A 14,678-nucleotide genomic window follows, 5' to 3' on the forward strand; every position below is an offset into this window, starting at 1 on the left:
CTAGGGCTTGAATAGGGCTTTTTAAACCGATATTTTTACGGTTTTAAACAAGTCCATAGTTTCTTGGAGTTTGGAAGAAAGCTGTAGTTTCTTAGGGTTTGGTTTATGAGAGTTTGAAACAAAGTAATAGTTGACTAATAAAGCTATAGCTTTTTAGGGTTTTTCACAATCTGTTTTTTAGGATTTAGGATAAATCCAGAGTTTCTTGGTGTTTTAAAAATGTTTTAGTTCCTTAGGGTTTGAATTAAAGATACAGGTTCTTAAACACCAAAAGCAGCTAATATGGCAAGTCCTAGCACAATGTTCATGAACATTCTTTCCTGCTTATTATATAGCTGTATAATTAAAAAATTAACAAAGCATACCTTTCAAATGTCTAAGAAGTTTGAAATGTACATAATCAAAGAGTGTAGGCCTTTATCCCTATGCAATACAACCTGATACACTAACAAACACTGAAACACACACAAACACTAGATCTACACAGACATACAAACACTGAAACACACACACAAACACTAGATCTACACAGACTCACAAACACTGAAACACACACAAACACTAGATCTACACAGACTCACAAACACTGCAACACACACAAACACTAGATCTACACAGACTCACAAACACTGAAACACACACAAACACTAGATCTACACAGACTCACAAACACTGAATTGCACAGAAATACAAACAAGATTCAGGATGCACAGTGAACACACACCCGAGCTGACAAACTAATGCACACAATGGATTTATCATTACCTGGATCTTACACCAGATTATCATGTTCTCTAATAAAGTGAAACTTGCAGCTGGCTAAAATAAAAATTTCCTCCCTCAACCCACTTTACCCCATTCCCTCCCCTGTGACCAATAGATAAAATAAAATAGCAAGCTAAATTGACGACAATTTTCCTTGTTATAACATTCACGTATATTCTACATCCATTATCCACACACACTTATAGTCACACCAAATGCTTTCAAGACAAGTACCAAAACTTTTGAAAAGTCTGAAATTTTGTACGCCAAAGTTTGACAATAGCTTGAGACATTATGCTTGGAAACAGGCAACTGGGAGAGGTATTCAGTAATTTTAATCGATTATTATATGTTAGGTTAGTCTCAGTCTTAGTGTAACACCTGCCATAGGAAGCCAAGGATGGGTAAAAGCTCTTGTTAATTATGTTATTTAAATTGTATATGATGTTTGATTAATTACAGTGTGTCTCTACACTATTTTTTCACATAGTTGCCTCATATACATGGTGACCCAATATAAATTTTCTTACTATGGGGTGTATCTACAGGGTGATTTTTTTAATAAGTATATGAGAAAAAAATATTTGGCGATTTTCAACAAATTCTGCCTTAAAAACCGGTTTTTCCAAAGTACCTATTTTTGAAAGATTTTTGGATCACGACGAATTTATAGAGTGTGCAAAAATGCGTACATTTTTAAAAATCAAATTGCGCGGCTTGTGTTAATAGTAGAAAAATGTTATGCATACCGTTAGAATTGTCATAAACTTTAGTTTTTGGAAATATATGTAACACATACAGGATATTTGTAGTATAGAAGCTACATTGGAAAATGTGAGAAGTGTTGAAAATTTTAAGTAAGTTGGGACATTTTACCATGTAGCTCCTAAACTATACGTAGCACAGGAATAGTTCTTAAACACCTTAAAACTAGAGTTTATAACGATTTAAAAGCAAATATTATTTATTTTAAATTTTGAACAACTTTGCTTTTATGAAGTCCTTCTTAAAACCTCTCTATGTATGATTTATTTTAGGCTGAATTTTCGTGATCTTTGCAAAGCAAGTGATAAAAATGGCCATTTATTAACTCCCTTCAGGAGTGGTTTTATGAAGAACTTTATAAAAGCAAAGTTGTTCAAAATTTGAAATAAATTATATTTGCTGTTCTTGTCATGATTATGCGGCAACTCCTAGCGGGTGAAAATTGAACTTGAAATTTTCAAATCTAATTTTCTCTAAAAGCCCCCGCTGAAATATTTTGGTTTTACCTGGAATCATCATAGTTTTATGTCTATTTTCACCATACATAGGTCCCAGGGCTCGGCACTTACTTTTGTCTTGATTCAATTCTAGCCCACAGTGGGGTGTCTCCAAACTTGTATTGGCCTTAATCTCTCTATACAGGGTTAAAAATTTCTTACTAGTAGTAGCCTCTCTATACAGAATAATTATACAGGGTGTCTTATATAATTACAAATGATTCCCTTTTAATTCTAAAATGTATGTAGTTGGTATGGTTTTGAAGTTGCGCGTTAAGTTTCATGAAAATCGACCATTTCAATTTTAAAAATCAGTAATCCCTTTTTAAAAGGAAACACTTTCAAAACATCCAAACGGGTGATGCGCGGCTGCCAAGCCCTGCTCTATTGTATGCACAAATATAGACTATTGCACAAATATGCAGTCCATGTGTACAAACATCATACCGAACATATGTCTTTATGCCAAGTTTAAAAAATAAATGAGGATGACAACATCCACAAAAGCAAAGCACTGAATCGGTAGGACAACGGACACTAACACTTGTATAGTGTCAAAAACTGAATAATCAGAATATACATACAAAAGTCGAAGCAAAATTGTTAGTAAATTTATTGAAAAACTGCTTGATACAGGATAATGTTTATGTACATACTTACATTTTTAGGACTTGATTATAGAGTTGCTTTGATTATGACATTATACTTTGATGTCCCAGGAATCAAAATACCAAAAATCAGATCAATCGGATAATTAGATCGCATAAGCATAAGTTGTTAAAAAAAGTAAAAAATCAACATGTTTAAAATGGACGTACGGACATTCTGTTAATGATTATAGAGTTGCTACGCTTTCGAAATCTTACCTAACTACTAAAGGAATCACCATGCAAAATTTGAAATCGATAGGACAATTCTAACATGCCTAAATTGACGAAAAAAGCTATCCGTTACGGACGGACGTTCGGACCCTAATTATAGAAAAGCTTCGCTTTTAAAAATGAGGATAGCAACATTCATAAGTACTAAGAAGTGAAGCACAAAAAATACTGGACAGAATCAGACCAACAGATAGAGTGAGTGAGTTATAGAGCAAATGTTCTGTAGCAAGCAAAATATTCCCAAGAATTCTAACAGCAGATGAGAAAAAATATTTTTCTTTGTAGATATTTTGAGTTCGCAATATCATTACATATGTATATACTGACGGACAACATGAGTTATAAAGAAGATGCTAGTGGTCTTTAAAACTGGAAAAAAAATTAATTTAATGATGCCAGACAATATAGGGTAGGAATTATAGAGTAGGTTTGCTACTAAAAAACAAATGACCAGTTAGGACTTTAAGGTTTAACCATATTATGGAATTAATATCATTTGATTACTTTTGTTTTATTAAAACAAATAAATGGGGAATAGTCCCTTTCGTGGCAACGCTCCTTAAGGGGCGATTCGTCGTATTTTTAAAATGGCTTTTGATAGGTTATTTTAGGTTAGGTTATATTGGGTTAGGTGATTGCCCCACAGGGTTAGGCAATTAGGCCCGTAGGGTTAGAGCCCCCCGCAGTGGCTAGAAATAGGAGAAAAGCTACTGTGAAAAAAACCCGAAGAATCGCCCCTTAAGGAGCGTTGCCACGAAAGGAACTATACCCAATAAATGTATCTAAGCAATGAAATAAGCAAGATTAGAATTGGGTTAGAATTTAAATATTTTGATAAATTTTAGGTGTAAACAAACATCTCCGGGGGTGTGAATGATATTGCAGATTTGTGAGAACTTGAACACACGTTATTTCAAATAGAATACATTTCCGTTGGAATATTTGTACCATGAATATAGATAATCTAGAGACATATTGTCTAAATCAGCCAATAGGAGAATAGTGAAGGTACATCCCAGACCTGTCATTGGTTCAAACATTTTACAGATTTGAGTACGTAAGCGCATATTTTTTCATTTCGTACGCATAATGAGTCAGCTGTAAAATTTTGCATTTCATAGGATATAGCTTTTCTTGGGTAAATTAAATCGTGTAATAGTTATTTCTCGTATCGTATTATAAACGGCTTTCCGCGGATATAGAATGTACAATTATAAGATTAAAACCAGTTTTTTTAGCCCCGGAGGCACCGGCTAAAAAAACTGGTTTTAATCTTATGATTGTACATTTCTATATTCGTAGAAAACTGGATATAATACGATGCTAGACATAGTTTTTTCGTATTCATGAGAACCGGTTCCTATCCACCGGATTCGAATGAATACGAGAAATTTTCTTCCCTTGTATAATGTGAAGCACTTGACAAACCACATAATAAGTTAGTTATGAGAATTTCTTATTTTAAAGTTAGCTTTCTTAAAATTCGCGCTATTTCTTTATAGATCTCGTATATAAGAAACAATAAACAATAAGCTATAAAAATTGGAAAGAATTTTAATGAATATAAAAGATTTGAAATCTGCATAAAATTTTAAGGATTTTTATAAAATTCGTTTTTTATATAATTCATTATTTAAAAGCGCAAATTCAATTAAAGTTAATAAATTTTGACCGATAGGATAGGTGGATTGGAAACTACCTGCGCACCGTGTTCCAGTAAAGCTAAAAAATGACAAAAAATCATAGAGAGTTTATATTTTAAAATTTTGATGAAATTTTATTTAAATAGCAATAAGTATCCATATATCTTTCAATATAATGGCGAAATTTTAAATATCTCCATCCTGGCTGGCACAGGATGCCAGCAAACCTGGCAGGGTCATACAGGTAAAGATCAAAAATATTTTGTTTGCCTTAAACTAAGCATTTTAAGTTACCAAATACTAAAATATCCTATACTAGTACATACCAATAAGAAATTTAAGTGTTTAAGTCAATTTCAGGGTCCAGGTATGATCCTGCAGGTCCTGATCCCTCTGAAATCTTTAAACAGCTCTTGAGATTGCAATTTTTGACCTATAGACTTCAAATTTTAAACATAAGATTTTCTAACAAGCATGTATGACCTACTGAAATTATATGAAAATTTGCCGCCGTTTTCCCGCCGATCGCCGCCGCCGAAATATGTATTTTGAGATTTCTAATCTAAAGTTTACATACAGATGAGCCTATTTCTTATTTATTTTCTGTGTGTATATGTAGGGAGGGAGTGGACAATGGGCTGTTAATTATAATAGTCCCCAAATTCACAAAATAGCGTTTTCTTATTTGTGGGACTTTTATTGAATTTTGATTGGTTGGTTTATTAGTTGAGTGTCCAAACATTTCAATCACTAATTATAATTTATAGAAGGGGCAATTTTGTGTATTAGCATTGGGAATGTACATTAATTTCTTGGCCATTGTCTAATCCCTATAAATCTCTGATATGAAAGACTTTCATTTTATTTTCAATTTACTTGAAAGGAAGCATTTTCTATCTTAATCTTAATACAAATTCTATTTGTCTTTTTTATTAAGTATGAAAGCACCTTTGGAAAAAGGTTGCTTAATAAAAGGGTGAAGGGAGTAAATAATGCTAACGAATTAAACAAGAATATATATTTGAACTAAAAACCACATACAATTTTTTTAACTTCTAGCTTTAATGGGTTCAGATGTGGATATAAGTCGGGCATTCCCGCCCCCTCTCCCCCCCCCCCCCCCAATAAAAAGGTAAAATGGTTCAGATAAGAGCCTAGACATTTAGGGATTATCTTTATTTAAAACTTTTCTCTACTTTTAGTTTAATTGAATATGTGTTGGAAATAAGTAGAAAAATAAATTACTTTTAAATCTTTAAAAATTGTTATTTTTTGATAGACCCTAGTATCTTTAGGGCTTAAAAAAACAAACTTCGCATACCTTCGCATACACAGGGTAAAGTTCTCTGATATTATACATACATCTAATATCACCATGTAAGAGGATTTGCTTGGACTTTTTTGGTCTTAAAAGATCTGGAATCAAACGTAAAATTTTCATTAGAAGAAAATTGTCTATTTTACAGAAATCGGGTATGCTAAGAAAACCATCTACAATTACAACAAAAAATGGAGATTTGACTTCTTTTAAAGGCTAAACGTATAAATTATTACATACTGATTCCAAAAATATATAATACTTAAAAATAGCTTTAAAAATAAAGGGTCCACGATGATTTGAAATGTAGTTTAGTAGACCTTAAAAATAGTTGTTTACAATGATGAAAAGGAACTTAATTCCATACCTCTGGTATAATTGCACATAAAATTCTTATTTTTCATAGTAAAAGCTAATCCTTTCGGCTATATTTCCAAAAACTTGTGTATATTACTAATCAATTGTTTAAAATTGTATTTTCCAAAATGTAAAAAACGATTTTTTGTCACTCGTGGAACATAGTGCTGCGCTCTAATTGATTGAATGATGTACGTTACTTAAGCTTCTCCAATCAGGGCGCAGATAGTTTTCAATCCACCAATCACAGATGTCAAAATTATTTAACTTAATTTGTATTTGCGCTTATAGATAAAGAATTATACAAAAAACGAATTTTATAAAAATTCCTTAAATTTTATGCAGATTTCAAATCTATTATATTCATTAAAATTCTTTCCAGTTTTTATAGCTTAATAAACAATGGTCTTTTTTTTTGTCTGCTAAATATCTTTTTTTTAAGTTTGACGAAAAATGGAGTCAGATGGAATATCTAGATATATTATATCTATTTTACTATGCTACAAAAAGGGACATAATTGCTACAGAAAAATCTATTTTTCTCCAACCCAACCTTTTCATCAGAACAGATAAAAAGTAACATGATATTTGTCTGTCTGTGTGTCTGTACAAAAGGAACTTGATAAACCGCTAGATAGATATTGTTCTCCTATACAATTAAAATTGCATTGGTCGAGGGAGGGTTTAAACATATTTTAGGACATAAAAAATACCCCCTATAAAGCTCTAGACTCTAGAGGCTTAGCTGCAAGCAATTCTATGTAATTTTCAACTCATAGACTAGGACTTTATTGTCAAAATGAAATAACGCAAAAAAATTATATTTTTAAATTCATATCACATCCTGGCTGAAATAGTCTACTATACCTTTAAATTTTATTTCTTATACAACAAAACAAAACAAAACAAGGATGAAAAAAACTGAAAGATTTTCATAAATAGTTAAATTTATTGTTTTTGATAAGAACAAATTTAATTCAATTAATTAATTTAAGTATAGGCACCCTGTAAAATTAAATAAGAAGCTCTATAAAGAAAGTGATAATCATTTCTAAAAAGATCTGTAAGAAGAAGGAGTAATAACTATTAGTGAGGAAAATAATATAGAGAGACCCTGTATAGTTATGTAAGAAGTCCTCGAGAGACAGAGAGAGAGACGAACAATAAGTAAGAAATTAATGAGAGACACCCTGTACAGTTATATAAGAAGCTCTATAGAGAGAGAGACAACTATTAGTAAATAAATTAATATAGAGACACCCTGTATAGTTATATAAGTAGCTCTATAGTGGGAGAGGCAACTAATAGTAAAAAAATTAATATATAGACACCCTGTATAGTTATATAAGAATCTCTATAGTGAAAGAGGCAACTATAATTAAGAAAATTAATATAGAGACACCCTGTATAGTTATATAAGAAGCTCTATAGTAAGAAAGGCAACTATTAGTAAAGAAATTAATATAGAGACACCCTGTATAGTTATATAAGAAGCTCTATAGTGAGAGAGGCAACCATTAGTAAGGATATTAATATAGAGACACCCTGTATAGTTATATAAGAAGCTTTATAGTGAGAGAGGCAACCATTAGTAAGGATATTAATATAGAGACACCCTGTATAGTTATATAAGTAGCTCTATAGTGGGAGAGGCAACTATTTGTAAATAAATTAATATAGAGACACCCTGTATAGTTATATAAGGAGCCCTATAGTGAGAGAGGCAACTATAATTAAGAAAATTAATATAGAGACACCCTGTATAGTTATATAAGAAGCTCTATAGTGGGAGAGGCAACCATTAGTGGGATTTCTGGGTAATTAATCCCTAGAATAGAGTAATTATGCCACACAATATAACACAGATACATCATTATACATTCAATAATAACCTAGAGTAATAATAAGCTTTAATTAACTAAGAAAACATTTCCTCATTAGGTATTCAAATAAAGGTACTAAGAAAGAGAGGGAATGTCTGATTGAGCCAATAGGAGAATCGCATCGGAATTTACATTGGATCTCATTGGTTGAAATTATGTACACATTTTCCTACGAAGGCATGTTTTTTTTTCATTTCATACATACATAAAAGTCAGCTGTTAACAGTATATTTTCTTAGTAGAAAGCTTTGCGGAATCAGAATTAATTGCCCAAAAATTTCGTTTACAATTTGAAAGCTTGAAACAAAGTTGGATTCTTAAAAAAAAAGTTAGGCTGGCAACTCGCTGGTGAGGCAAAATTATTTTTGTGAAAAATCCTCCAAAATCGAATTAAAAAATTTACAAAAATGAAATAAAATCTTAAGAGGGTTATTAACATATGATTTTGTTTAATTTTTGTAGATTTTTAATGTGCTTTTGGATGATTTTTCACAAAAATAATTTTGCCTCACTATCGAATAGCGAGTCTATCATTTTTTAAGAATCCACATCAGCTTGAGTCGAAAGTAAACAATACTTTTGTCTGCTAGGAATGTTCTCTCTTAGATTTGACGAAAAAAGGGTTCAGAATATTCTTCTACTCTTCTATTTCTATTGGTATTCATTATACAATAATAAGACTATCTTTCTTATTTTTCTTCAATTTTTAAAATGTGACATACCAATTTATATTTGCGTCGGTATTGCCTCTAGGGAGGATGGGGGAGGTCAGAAAAACAGCCTAAACCACAATAATAAATTTGTAAGGCTTCCCTATAAAATGTGCAACCAATTTGAACCATCCGTTTTTATCTTCAGCATCAGACAAAATACTTACTACTTTACATAATAGAATTATTCTGTTGTTTTATGCAAAATATACTTTTATTAAATTTGAAATGTCTCCAGAACCATAATCAATAATCCTGACTGCAGATTAGGGCATGTTAAAAATATCCTATTGTTTTCAAACATTATGTAAGGAAGTCTGATAGAAGTCCGCATTTTACAAAAAAGTAAGTATTCACAGAATTTTCAATTTCGGATTCCTTGGACGACAAGGAATAGTTTTAGGAGCATAGCATCTCTTTTATTACGTAATAAACTGTAAGCACGTTCAAATTAAGCATTCTTCATTTGAAGCTCTTTCATTTCCAATGAGAAACAATATTTTATACTTTTATATTTTGGCTGCTATTATATAATTCTTAATGTTCGTCTTTCTGATTCTTTGTCTGATATATTATAGCTTCACTTCTCACAATAGTTATATATCTTCTAAGATATATCAATTCAGTATTCTTCATTCCACTCTAATTTGTAGTTGAAGGAGTTAGAGCTCGGCAGCCGCATAATAGCCGCTTGTAAGTCGCAGAAAAATTAAGGATTTAATATTTTAAAATCAGGGTATGTTTAAAACTTTTTATAATATGACAATTCGTCTGTTCAATAAAAGATTGGATATAGAATATATATGGATAGTATGACAGAGAAAAATTATCGTAAATTTAAGTTGATAACATGGAGATCATTTATTAATCAGTTCGCTCATCCAGTTGGCGGGGAGGGGATGGGATAAAGGGGGTTCATGGGAGATATAGTTTACTTTAACTGAGTACATGATAATCTGGTGTCAGATCCAAGAAATAATAAATCCATTAATAATTAAAAGTATCTAAAATTATTTAGATTTGTGTACTATGCGCGGCTGCCGTGCCTTGGTTTGAGAAAAGTTTTGGGTTTGAAATATATTTCACTTATTTTTGGTCTCAAATCAAAATTTATATTCTTTTGTGATTTATTAAGGAAACATAAAAATATGAAGAAAAAAATTAAACCATTAATCAAGATATCTTATTAAAACTTATCATAAAAATTATAAATTTTGGGAAAAGGTTGATTATCTTCTATAATCATATCCCTGATAAAGTGGACAATATATATTGTATAAGTCTATGCAATTCAAATGCATATATATAATAACAAAGTTTTGACTTGTGTTTTCTCATTTCACATTTGATAGAGCACTCTATTTTTACTAGGGAAACATTTTCTATAACTATGGGTTGTTTGTCAGTGGGCTTTGTGGTTAATTAGTTAGATTGACTGCAATGATTTTGGTAAGTTACACAAAAATTTGAATAGTCAAAATGTTTATTTCTATTTGTTCATAAAAATATTATTACACTTACCTTAAAATTAAACTCAAAATAAACATATCATAAAAAATAATTTTATTTGTGTATTTGAAAAATTTAGAAAATTTAAATGTCTGTGATGTAATTTTATCTTTTTGGTTTAGTTGTGCAACTTTTGATATTATGATCCTAGTATAACATACATACCATTCTTTCAAACTATGGAATGCATTTATTACACCGACGACGCTTAATGCATCCCTAGTAAAGAAATCCCTCCCAAGGGGGGTGGCTGCACTTACACCCCCCCCCCCATCCATCTCCCTTGGGCACTGCACTGCACCTGAGTGTTTACCCCAGGGAAACTTGAGTTTTCCCCTTGGGGAAAGTAAATATCACAAAATCATGGCATTCTAATTTCAAATCTTGAAGAAAAAAAACATAAAGTTGTCTTGCATTCTTTATGATTGCAGGTTCTTTATGTAATATTTTATCTTATGAACAATGTTTGAATCATTGGCTTGCACAGGATTTAGCAGGGGGTGTCCCTTGAGGAGGGGGTGAAAGAGGAAGGAGGAGGGGGTGTATTGACATCCTCCTTTTTGAACACCTATGGTTTGTATTTAGTCTGATATTCGAAGGAAGCGGCTTAAAAAAGCCTAAAACTAACCCAAGACTTAAATCTTAAATAAAAAAGTAAAAAAAAGTCTTAAACCATTTTGGGACCTATTTGAAGCTTTCCTAAATTGGAGAGCTCAATATGTTCAGTAATCATCGAAAACTCAAGCTTCAGACAAAAAAAAACTTACTACTCTGTAGTATAGGATGTAGGACGTTCCGAAGGCAATTATTTCATACTCTTAAAAAAAAAGAAATAAATTATTTTAAATTATTAATATTGAAAAAGTACTTTTTTACTAATTTGAATTAATTTAGGCATTTATTAAGCTTCGCTTTTACAGATGTTGACATCCTTGTTTATCGAAGAATTTAAGTAAAAATAGAAAATAAAACATTTTCAGAACAAGACGAATAAGAAGATGTAATCGCCACAAAATCCATTCCAAGCTAAGATGAAAATGGTGTTTAACTCTGTTTTTATTTGTGTGTTGAAATGGAATATTGATGTTTCTCTTACAACTTTTAAACCAACTGAATACTTATTTTTTTCATCGTATTAGTTTCTGTAATGAAAAATTCCTAGAACAAAACAAGAAATATACAAACAGTGAAATCAATTTTAACATCACAAATATATTGATTATGGACAAACTTGCATATTAAGACTTGATTATCAGGTGTTTTGTTAAAAACATTTAGTATTATCGTCCATGGAAACGGCATTAAAAGCATAATAAAGAACGTGTTTTAAAATAGAAGTAAGGACTTTCTGGTGATGATATAAGAGTGCAAATCTATTCCTATATTGAATAAAAACACCATCTCACTATATTAAAGATAAATTGGTTGAACCTGGGTATGGCCATTCTAACATCTACAAACTTTTTGTCCTTTCTATATCACTTCTTTCCCGGGTTAAATCAAGATAATTTTGAGTGTGACTGAGACTGTTACTCATTCTAGGGAAGCCTCACATACCTCCTTCAATGGTTTGTAGGTAATTTACCGATTAATTAAATATTTTTCTGTTCTTTTCTACTTCTTCAAATACAAATAATTGCTAGGGCCAAAACCACTGGTTGAAAATGTACAGTTATCCTTTTTTATTAAGAATCTATGGGCTTTGTAATAAAGGGGAAAGAAAGTGGACAGAAAAATAGCCTAACACCATCCAAAGACTAAAATTCCAAATGAAATAGCTATAAACCATCTTGGGTTCTATTGAATGCTTCCCTAAAAAGGATAACATAATTGGTTAGCGAGCGCCGCCGAGTTTTACATTAACAAAGCATTTGATAATTAATTACTTCTACATGCAGTTTAAATCCTGTATAATTAAAAATCTATCTTCATTTAATTTAAGACCTACGTGAAACCATCCAAACTATGCACTCGGGGTTATATACCATGCAAAATGTACTCTAGATGTTGAAGGAAAAAGAATGGATGTAAAAAGTGGTGAAATCTATAATGGTTTCATATAAAGAGAATTGGATTGATTTTAAATATAGATTAAGGTATAACCATTTTTCATTCCTATTCTATAAAGATTTTAGTTGTGTGAATGTCCTGAAAGATCTCGTAAACGACTGGACCGATCGTTGCACAATTTTTAGGAAAGTAAAGTTTAGTAATGGTTCACGGCATATTTTAGGCTATTGAACGGACAGAAGGGGGGGTCGTCAACCACCACTTTACAATTATTATCAAATACATATTAAAAAGTAAGGCAAAGTCCCTAAATTAAAGTTGAGAACCATGTCCTTGTTTCAGTGTTGTAGATCCGGATCCGCAAGGATCCGCATTTTTTTGAGTCCAAGGATCCGGATCCGGATCCTGGGGTATAAATTTATGGAAAAATCTACCTAAATTTATATAAAATAGTCACTTACAAAGACATTGTCGTGATGAGAGCCAATCTTTAAGGTTTAGGTAAAATTTAAAAGTATTTTTGACTTCGAGATTAAGGAATAAATATTTTTTGAAAAATTTGGTGATTTTATTTTTATTGTCAAGGATTCGGATCCGGATCCTCCAAATTTGGTCAGTGCGGATCCGGATACAATCAATGCGGATCCGGATCCGCATACAATCAATGCGGATCCGCAACACTGCCTTGGTTGCACATGCACATTAGTCTTACAAGATCTCTAAAAAAAGGAACCTTCCACGAGTACCTGTCTTTTCATAGTAGATCAGAATATTTTTAAGTGTTTCATGATTATTGAAGGATAATTATCAAAAGATATTATTTACTTTTGCAAATTTGTTACATGCTAATAGGAGATTTTATTCAAAAATAAATAAGAATCCTTCTGTAAGATTTTAAATTCGGTAACATGATAAAATTAGATCTTTTGTTATAAAAATGAATTTATTGGAAGATCAGCTAGCAACAAAGCAAAGGAATTGACTTGCTGAGTATAAATGTAAAGAAGCCTGACATCATGTATAATTGGAGATGTCTACCCGAATTTGTGCAAAAGTCTAGCAGAAACAAGGGTGTACTCATCACTTTTGTAGGATGGGGTCCATAAAAGTTATCTGCTCACTTTATACCCCCCCCCTGGATACCAAGTCATGTCGGCCACCTTGGCAACGAGGTGGCGGACAGACTTGCCAAGCTAGGTTCCTATGGAGGCGACAGCCATAGGACCAGGCCAGAACCATACTTACCTGTGTCGCTAACGTACATTAATTCTACTATTAAGGAATGGGGACTAAGAGAACATCAGAATAAATGGCAAACCAGGAAGAAAAAATCAGACTGCAGGCAGACAAAAATGATGCTACCCAGCATACGTAATAAAGCCTGGAATTTTATCCAAAATTGGACAAGAAGAGATGTCATGTACATAACTCAAATTCTAACAGGACATGCATGTGTTAACAAACACCTTAAAGAAATGGGGTTTGCTGACACAAAAGCATGTGAACATTGCAATGACCCCATTGAATCTATTGAACACATCTTAGGAAATTGTCCTAAATACAATCAAATAAGGGTAAACATCTTCGGTAATAACATTATATTAGCTAAACACTTTTGGGAACTCAATCTGAGGGATTTAGTAAAATTCTTCAAGAAAACCAAAAGATTTAGCTATTTTGAATAAGTATTAGCAACCAAAATGTAAATATATATACACACTTATTTTTAGGTAAATACTGTATATACTGTAAGCTCTATTGAGAGAGGAGGAGAGAGAGAGCGGGGAAGGTGGAGAAGATGAGGTATGAGGTGACGGACCTAGAGTCTGGCCTTGGTGATCATCAAGTTGGCTGTGCAGCCCAGGAAGATCACCACCTCACCCGAGGTTATCAGGTATACCCCCCCCCCCTCAAAAATATGACCCAAGGAGGATATGTATAAGTCCCCTTAAGAAGGGGGAGGTGTTGTGGATTCTCGGAGGAAGCTTGGCTTAAAAGAACTGTATTGCTTTACTAAATACTAGCGGCTTCACCCCTAGCCTCTACGAGCTTTGCCCCAAGGGGTTTGATCAACCTAATTTTTCGTATTTTAGATTTAAAAGAAAAAAGGGTATTTTTCATTTTTTGGGAGGGTTGAGGGTGTCCGACCCCACAAGAAAATAGTTATAAACCTTCCCAGGACCTATGAGAAGCTATCCTGTAAAGGAGAACCCGATCGGTTCAGCGGTTAGCGAGATAATTCGTTACAGACATCGTTCTACTTTGTATTATAGATATAAACCTATCCTGGAAATAGCTAGGGGTGGGAGTTATACCATTCCCTACACCCTACGAGCTCGC

This window comes from Acartia tonsa, chromosome 3, assembly GCF_053477335.1.
Source record: "Acartia tonsa isolate MP-2025a chromosome 3, ASM5347733v1, whole genome shotgun sequence".
Lineage (NCBI taxonomy): Eukaryota > Metazoa > Arthropoda > Copepoda > Calanoida > Acartiidae > Acartia > Acartia tonsa.